Source organism: Oncorhynchus kisutch, linkage group LG23, assembly GCF_002021735.2.
Source record: "Oncorhynchus kisutch isolate 150728-3 linkage group LG23, Okis_V2, whole genome shotgun sequence".
Taxonomy (NCBI): domain Eukaryota; kingdom Metazoa; phylum Chordata; class Actinopteri; order Salmoniformes; family Salmonidae; genus Oncorhynchus; species Oncorhynchus kisutch.
The window spans coordinates 24,134,161-24,143,758 of record NC_034196.2 but is presented as its reverse complement, the minus strand read 5'-3'; the positions used below and the strand labels follow the sequence as shown (position 1 = coordinate 24,143,758).

Here is a 9,598-nt window from a genome sequence, read left to right as displayed (position 1 = left end):
CAGCCAGTCAAGTGGACTGTATGATTATGATTACTCCAGTGGACTGTATGATTATAGCCTGTTTAAACATCCTAAATGCACCCTATTCCCATTCAGGGCTCTGGTCAAAAGTAGTGCACTATAGGATATAGGATACCATTTGGTACACAGCTTATTTCAGAGGGCACCCTGCATGCACAATACACTACCTACTGAAGAGAAACACCAGCCTCTGTTGTTGTTGGACTATTCTCAGCACCTCTGAAGAGCCACATTGGTATTGTAGGTCAAATGAAAGAATTAGACAGTAGCAAACAGAGTTTGTGGTGGTAGAACCCAAGGAATGTTAGGGTCTCATGTAGCTCAAAAAGCTATAGAATAAGATATAAATTCTAGCACACTGCATTATTACTAGAACAACTTTTTTAATTTGACCTTTATTTTACTAGGCAAGTCAGTTAAGAACAAATTCTTATTTTCAATGACGGCCTAGGAACAGTGGGTTAACTGCCTGTTCAGGGGCAGAACGACAGATTTGTACCTTGTCAGCTCAGGGATTTGAACTTGCAACCTTTCGGTTACTAGTCCAACACTCTAAACACTAGGCTACCCTGCTTGTGTATCACAGTTTACTATTTGGTTAGACGGTTAACAACACCACTTAGCTTTTGCAGTTGGGTTGGTAGGTCTTCATTTCTTTCTAACCCCAATACTAGAACAACACTAAATAGACCCATCCTGTCATGTGGGATACAGTCAAGTGACTCTGCGGTTCACAATAGAACAATCGCATGCATTGATTTTGCGGAAAAACAGGAAATGACGTAATTGATTTCAGAGCCCTGTAGGGGAGTCCTCTTCAGATGGACAGTGTAGTGACAGTTTGTTTTCATAGTCTTGGACATTCACAGTATCTTGCCTCTTTAATGTTGGTTATAGCCTAGTCATTGATTTGAAGTGGAAACTAAGGCTCACACACATCGTATCGAATGTGGATCTAGGAGGAGTAGTCCTTCTTCCTGTCCTCTGTCCCACATTCCTTCTCCAGCTGTAGAGCACTCTACTCTTAATACTATTTCATATCAGCGTAGCCCCTCGTACTCTTCTCCTTGCCCACACAAGCACACAGCCATCTGTCTCTCTCCTCCTCCTTCTGGAGACTTAATAGTGTAGATATGTAGGGAAGGCCAATTCAATCCTAATCCTTTATCGAACACAGCCCAATATGTGCTTGTATGAAAATGATTAAATGGCTGTTTCTGACAGTTAGCCTATTCTCCATTCTGTTCGGTGGGCACTGGGTAGTCATGACAGCTGTGTTTGTTGAGATGGTGCTACACAGACACTTTGGGAGGTCAAGCAGAGGTCACTGTGATTTACTGTCTCAAGGGCTTACCAGAGAGGGGCAGTCAGCTTCAGCCACAGCCATCACTAACACACCCACTCTTTCTAATCAAAGTTCTATCATCCTGAGACTGAGAGGGGTTGTGATAAAAACTCTCCACAAAATGGAGGATGTGATGGATACACATATACTGTATACACATAGATATACAGAGGCTAGAGCCACCCCATAGACTTCAGACTTTTCTATTTTGAAAAGCATATCTCCTCCAAGATAGCATAACTATCAAGGTCTTTATTTATATCCCTGCCTCTGTCCCAACAGCTTATGACTCAAACAAATGTAGGCTATAGTTTACCTTAGGCTATCGTTTACCTAATTTATGTTTAGGTGGCATAATTCTCATTGATTTGACACCTGTTTCTCTCTATGGTTTTGTCTCTCTCTCCAGGTGGGCTTCTACTCTGACTCACCCAATTGCAGTCACGCTGTCTAATCAGGTGTGCTCCATGAAGGTTAAAAAGTCATGACCTTAACCTTTCCCCAAGCTCAGAGGACGGAGCTCAGCTCAGGCTCCATTCACCTGAATGAACAGTCTGCCCACCAAGGTACTAATAGTCATCTTTGAATGATCTCTACATCCCAAATGGCACCCTAATCCCTTTATAGTGTACTACTTTTGAAAAGAGCCCTATGGGTAAAAGGCTAACATTGGGGACACAGATAAAATTTGGGACACAGATATTGCTTTGTCTAAATATGTTCTTACACTCCATTGACAGCTGATTCTGCCTCTCATGTGTGGATCCAAGCAGGAGTAGCTGCTGCATGAGCAACAGCTAATGGGGATCCTAATAAATAAATCATTCAACAATTCACACATTTCAATTGTCCTTTGGTGCAAACCTATTTTCTCTCCACACTAAAGGACCTGGTGGAATCTCCCCTGACCGTCCCTCCTCAACGGCCTCCTCTTCCTCGAGAAGCCTGGGCCCTGGAGTTGGAGAGGGCTCTCTCAAAGCAGACTGACACATTCCTCCAGGTGCAGACATTTGAAGAGCTCCTGAGGAGAGGGAAACTCAAACCGTTTGAGCAGATGAAGGTATTGTTCTGATATTTATCTCCCTTGAGTCTTGCAAATAGAGGAGCATCTCCCAGTGCTAAATAGCCAGCATTTTGTATTAGTAATGATGTGATGTATCCCTTAGCTTCTCTGCCCCTAGCTTCTCCAGGGGCAGGATTCTCTGGAAAGAGGTTATCTAGCAGCACAAGATGAACACAGAGTCCAACTGCAGACAGTGGCTGAGCCCCTCTGACCCAGGTAGGTGAGACTACACTGCAGGATATCTACAATACTGTGTTTAAACTGTTGTAGAAAGGGTCTATTAGAACATGCTGTTCCATATGGTAGGAATGAGAACATTCAAGTGTGCGTTGTGTTTTGTCTTTGTGTGTGTGTGTGATAGGGAGTTGGAGGGCTGTATATTCCAGTGTGGGATGCGCTTGGAGGAGCTCAAAGAGCAGGTGAAGCAGACTGAACAGGACCGCCCCACCTCAGAGGCCCCTCCCACTCTACTGCCTTACCCCACCCCCTACTCCATGCCAGAAGGGGGCAGTGAGCACATGCCACTCCCTGAGGTACCATGACAACACAGCTACTGAATAAACTACATTAGAGTATTCACTATTCTATACTATACTATCTTACAGAATGGAGGCCTGCCTTTCAAAGAGTGTTAACCTCAGTAAGCAAGACACTCTCTTTCTCGCAATCTCTCTCTCTTTCTCTCTCTCACTATCTCTCTCTTTCTCTCTCTCTCCAGAGACCAGTGTTACCTCTGCCTGGGGAGTCTGGGGGGGGGGGGGGGGATGAGGGTGGAGGTTAGCTCGGCTAGCGGAGAGAGCGAGGGAGTGGAGGGATCCTTTAAGTCACAAACACCAACGTGTAGAGAGAGACTTCAGCTTGCTGATGTTCCAGTAAGACTCCAACAATTTTAGACACTTTGAGATTCAGAAAAACAAAACATTTGAGATATGGACTTGCATTTGTTTATGGACAAAAATTATAAAACATTACCATTTGGAGACAGTGGCCAGAGGTAAACAAAACCAAAGCATGGATTGCTGTCTTACCTTGTCCATAGACCACTTACAGAGTAAGGAAATATGTCATTTTGTAATTTGGGTGAATCCTTTTTAAGAAGTCTAGTCTGTATATGAAGTACAGAACTATTCAAAAGCAGCCAATTGATCAATGTAGTAGTAATGTCAATATCAGTTTGCTTGTAAATACCACATCCAAAGGCTCTGTCTCTTCCAGCTACCAGAGTTTCAGGGAGGTGCACAGACTGCTAGACCTGGATCTGACAGAGGGAGACCATGACTTTCCTGATGCAGGAGAAGAAGCCACACATGCAGGCGGTGAGGGGACAAGAGAGGGACCACACCCAGTGACCAGGAGGGCCACACATGTCTCCCTCAGAGGTGAGTCTGAACTCACTGCACCGGGGTTGTATTCACTAGGAACCAAACTGAACCAAATGGAAGCAAACTGGCTGAAACAGAGAGTGACTATCTGAACTTGTTGTCGTTTTACGTTCCAAACCTTTTGCTACGGTGTGCTGACTGTGCACTAATGAATTTGACCCAGGCCTCTAAATGCTCATCATAAACTCTTACCAGCTCCTGAATTGTATTCTTTTTTTAATACTCTAAATTCTATTATGTGTTTTCGGATAGCCAATGCTAGGTCAGAAGGACGCTACATTCATTCCACTGGCAAGACCAAGGACCAGCAAATCAGTTCTTTGTTCCCCTAAAGACCTCAGCCAATCCCCTGCATTTCATGGCTCGCCTGCCAGTGACAGCAAGAGGTCAGAGGTCAGGAAGTCTCGAGGCAGCAGGCTCACCAGTCGGGGGAGAGTACTGCGTCAGAGAGGAGGGGCTCCAAACTGCAGCCTGGGACCAGGAGAGTGTAATCTCAGGTCAATTACTTGAGAGACTGGATCAAGCTTCCATTACATTTTTGACTGCTTATTCACCTACCTGGTGTCTGCTGTGAAAGAACAAATGTCATTACTTTTTGCACACTATCCACCCATTTCCTGTTCATGACTGAAAACACAATGTAATTGCATCTAACTTGTTTCCAAAACATGTTCAACCAACAAATATCTGTTTTTTTGTTGTTGTACTTTTTAGTAATTTAACTGACACTCTTATCCATAGCTAGGTGGGACAACCACATATCATAGGCATAGTAAGTACATTTTTCCTCAAAGTAGCTATCAATCAGTAAAGTCAGAGCTAGTAAGTGAGGAAAAAGTGTATAGGTCTATGCATATGAAAAATAATGTTGAATAATAAGAATGTTGTTCATTTATCTTGACAATTCAGCAATATCTTCTAAACCAGCAGTAAATTGTCTCTCAAACCCTCTGTGTGATAGGATAGGATAGGATCATCTCACCCGAGATGTGGGCTCTGAGAGCGGTCACCTGACTCCTGCAGCACCCAGTCCCTTCCACCAGATGGCCACCACGAGGTGAGCTACTCTCCTACTCCTTCCCTCTCTCTCCAGTCAGTGACTTGGCTGTAATTCTCACCGAACCTCACATCACATTCCTCACTCTCTCTCTCACACACACACACACAGCTCTGTACCGTGCCCTTACATTATCCCTAGTTGCCTATCTAAACTCCTTCCCTGTTTAATTCCTAATTATAGTTGCCTAAATCAAATCAAGGTGTAATAGACCTTACAGTGAAATGCGTACTTACATGCCCTGAAACCAACAATGCAGTTTTAAGAAAAATAAGTGTTAAGAAAGTACATACAAAAAATAAAATGAAGTAAAAAAAAAAATGTAATAATTATAGGGCAACAATAAAATAACATTAACCAGGCTATATACAGGGGGTACCAGTACAGAGTCAATATGCGGGGGCACAGGTTAGTCGAGGTAATTGAGGTAATATGTACATGTAGGTACATGAGGGGGGTCAATGCAAATTGTCCAGGTAGCCATTTAATTAGCTGTTCAGGAGTCTTGGGTGTAAAACCTTTTAAGATACCTTTTGGACCTAGACATGGCGCGTACCACTTTCCGTGTGGTAGCAGAGGAAACAGTCTATGAATAGGGTGGCTGGAGTCTTTGGCAATTTTTAGGGCATTCATCTAACATCTAGCCTGGTATAGAGTTCCTGAATGGCAGGAAGCTTGGCCCCAGTGATGTACTGGGCTATACGCACAACCCTTTGTAGTGCCCTGCGGTCGGAGGCCGAGCAGTTGCCATGCCAGGCAGTGATGCAACCAGCCAGGATGCTCTCGATGGTGCAGCAGTAGAACATTTTGAAGATCTAATGACCCATGCCAAATCTTTTCACTCTCCTGGGGGGGAATAGGCGTTGTCGTGCCCTCTTCACCACTGTCTTGATGTGTTTGAACCATGATAGTTCGTTGGTGTTGTGGACCCCAAGGAACTTGAAGCTCTCAACCTGCTCCAGTATAGCCCCGTCGATGAGAATGGGCCCGTGCTCAGCCATCCTTTTCCTGTAGTCCGCAATCATCTCCTTTGTCTTGATCAGGTTGAGGGAGAGGTTGATATCCTGGCACCGCACTGCCAGGTCTCTGACCTCCTCTCTATAGGCTGTCCTACCACTGTTGTGTCATCGGCAAACTTAATAATGGTGTTGGAGTCGTGCTTGACCATGCAGTCATGGTTGAACAGGGAGTACAGGAGGGGACTGAGCACGCACCCCTGAGGGGCCCCTGTGTTGAGGATTGTTGTGTCTAGGTGTGGCCCGTCAGGTAGTCCAGGATCCAGTTGCAGAAGGAGGTGTTTAGTCCCATGGTTCTTTGAGGGCACTATGGTGTAGAACGCTGAGCTGTATAGCATTCTCACGTAGGTGTTCCTTTCATCCAGGTGGGAAAGGGCGGTTTGGAGTGCAATGGAGATTGCGTCATCTGTGGATATGTTGGGGCGGTATGCAAATTGGAGTGTTGATGTGAGCCATGGCCAGCTTTTCAAAGAACTTCATGGCTACAGACGTGAGTGTTACGGGTCGGTAGTCATTTAGGCAGGTTGCTTTGGTGTTCTTGGGCGCAGGGGCTATAGTGGTCTGCTTGAAACATTACAGACTCGGTCAGGGGCAGGTTGAAAATGTCAGTGAAGACACTTGCCAGTTGGTCAGTGCGTACACGTCAGTACACGTCCTAGTAATCCGTCTGGCCTTGTGAATATATACAGCTCATTGACTGTGGTCTTAGTGCCAGCATCGGTTTGTGGTGGTAAATAGCCAGCTACGAAAAATATAGAAAACTCTCTTGGTAAATAGTGTGGTCTAAAGCTTATCATGAGATACTCTACCTCAGACAAGCAACCTTGAGACTTCCTAAACATTCGATTCCGTGCACCAGCTGTTATTTACAAATAGACACAGATAGCCACCCCTTGTCTTACCGGAGGCAGCTGTTCTATCTTGTCGATGCACAGAAAACCCAACCAGCTGTATGTTATCCATGTTGTTGTTCAGCCACAACTCTGTGAAACATAAGATATTACAGTTTTTAATGTCCTGTTGGTAGATTAGTCTTGATCGAACCTCATCCATTTTATTATCCAATGATTGCACGTTGGCTAATAGGACTGATGGTAGAGGCGAATTCTTACAAGGCAACCCAACCTATGTCCTCGATATCTCTGTCTCTTCTTAAAGCGAATGATGGGGATTTGGGCCTTATCCGGTGTCTGAAGTAAATCCTTCGCGTCCGACTCTGTAAAGAAAAAATCTTTGTCTAGTACGAGTTGAGTAATCACTGTCCTGATATTCAGAAGCTCTTTTCGGTCATAAGAGACGGTGGCAAAAACATTATGTACAAAATAAGTTACAAATAACACAGAAAAACACACACAATAGCACAATTGGTTAGGAACCCGTAAAATGGCAGCCATCTACTCCTGCACCATTACTTTTAAACAGACAGCTTATGGGTTCCCTTGTAATCTTATCAGTTTGTGTTCCTGTCTTTGTGTTCCCTTCCTCCCTCCAGTCTGTGTAGCCTGTCAGTTCCAGAGGAGCAGAACTCAGGGAAGCCCCAACACACACCCCCTCTCCCCTCCTCCTCCCCCTCACAAAGACCTCAGAGACCCGCCTCGCTGGAGCACAGTGGAGGCTCTCCTCTCAGCACCACAAGGTGGGTACGAGAGTCTTCAGGGAGAACTAGGGGAGGGGGGTCTCAGCATCCAGCTTCCCCCAGACCTGGGCTGAGAACCTCAGCATCAATATTCCCCCAGCCCTGGGCTGGCAGTGGTACCAGTGAGTTTGGACAAGGCAATGACCATAGTGAGTCCATGCTGTTCTGTCTATAACCATCATATATATGTTATGTTGCAAAATGTGTTCTTACATGAAGTGACTTAGAACCAGTGGTTGAAACCCAAATTGTTTCCCGATGGTGTTGTTCTGAACAGAACCATTAATTTTGTTGTTCAGTTTCACTGTTCCGACCAGCGAAGTAAAGTTCTGAACCGGTGTGTGTGTGTGTGTGTGTGTGTGTGTGTGTGTGTGTGTGTGTGTGTGTGTGTGTGTGTGTGTGTGTGTGTGTGTGTGTGTGTGTGTGTGTGTGTGTGTGTGTGTGTGTGTGTGTGTGTGTGTGTGTGTGTGTGTGTGTGTGTGTGTGAGTGATAGGTAGTTGGATGAAGTCTTTGTCTTCGTGTGTGTGTGTTTGTTTGTTTGTGTGTGCATGCGTGCACATGTGTCCCAGTGAACCCATCCAGTCTCTAAAAGTGGAAGTGAGCAGACTGAAAGTGCGACTAGAGGGCAGTCTGAGACAGACCAACCCTCCCAGTCTTGTCAGAGCTCCCCCTCAGCCCAGAACGACCACACACACCCCCTCAGCTCAACACATTGCATTAGGTTGGCCATTTGTTTGTTTTTTAAGTGAGATTTCATCATACACGTGTTACTGTTGAAACAGGTTAATTGCCATTTCTACTGTCCCTTAGGGCTCTGATCAAAAGTAGTATACTATATAAGGAATAGGGTCCCATTGTCTTCTTTAATTGATTTTGTAATGTTCCTTTGGATTCCTCTCCTCTCTCAGTTCTGCTCAGCGAAGGAGCGATGGTGATAGAGAGAGGAAGAGGGGCTAAGTTGGGTGAATTTTGACCCATTCCTCCTGACAGAGCTGGTGTAACTGAGTCAGGTTTGTAGGCCTCCTTTCTCGCACACGCTTTTTAAGTTTTGCCCACAAATGTTCTATAGGATTGAGGTCAGGGCTTTGTGATGGCCACTCCAATACCTTAACTTTGTTGTCCTTGAGCCATTTTGTCACAACTTTGGAAATATGCTTGAGGTCATTGTCCATTTGAAAGACCCATTTGTGACCAAGCTTTAACTTCCTGACTGATGTCTTGAGATGTTGCTTTAATATATCCACATAATTTTCCTCCCTCATGATGCCATCTATTTTGTGAAGTGCACCAGTCCCTCCTGCAGCAAAGAACCCCCACAACATGCTGCCACCCCCGTGCTTCACTGTTGAGATGGTGTTCTTTGGCTTGCAAGCCTCCCCCTTTTTCCTCCAAACATAGCAATGGTCATTATGGACGAACAGTTCTATTTTAGTTTCATCAGACCAGAGGACATTTCTACAAAAGTACGATCGTTGTCCCCATGTGCAGTTGCAAACCGTAGTCTGTTTTTTTATGGTGGGTTTGGAGCAGTGGCTTCTTCCTTGTTGAGAGGCATTTCAGGTTATGTCGATATAGGACACGTTTTACTGTGGATATAGATACTTTTGTACCTGTTTCCTCCAGCATCTTCACAAGGTCCTTTGCTGTTGTTCTGGGATTGATTTGCACTTTTCGCACCAAAGTACATTCATCTATAGGAGACAGAACGTGTCTCCTTCCTGAGCGGTATAATGGCTGCGTGGTCCCATGGTGTTTATACTTGCATACTATTGCTTGTACAGATGAACGTGGTACCTTCAGGCGTTTGGAAATAGCTCCCAAGGATGAACCAGTGGAGGTCCACATTTTTTTCTGAGGTCTTAGCTGATTTATTTTGATTTTCCCATGATGTCAAGCAAAGAGGCACTGAGTTTGAAGGTAGACCTTGAAATTCATCCACAGATACACCTCCAATTGACTCAAATGATGTAAATTAGCCTATCAGAAGCTTCTAAAGCCATGACACCATTTTATGGAATTTTCCAAGCTGTTTAAAGGCACAGTCAACTTAGTGTATGTAAACTTCTGACCCACTGGA

General features: G+C 44.8%; 1 long non-coding RNA gene across 1 annotated transcript; it reads left to right on the top strand.

Annotated features, from left to right (window-relative positions):
- The first annotated feature begins 2,542 nt into the window (after positions 1-2,542).
- On the top strand, positions 2,543-7,587 carry LOC116356591 (uncharacterized). Its single transcript, XR_004205001.1, has 5 exons — positions 2,543-2,645; positions 2,791-2,962; positions 3,645-3,808; positions 4,064-4,868; positions 7,377-7,587. It is a non-coding gene; the product is annotated as an uncharacterized LOC116356591 (long non-coding RNA).
- Positions 7,588-9,598: the final 2,011 nt, after the last annotated feature.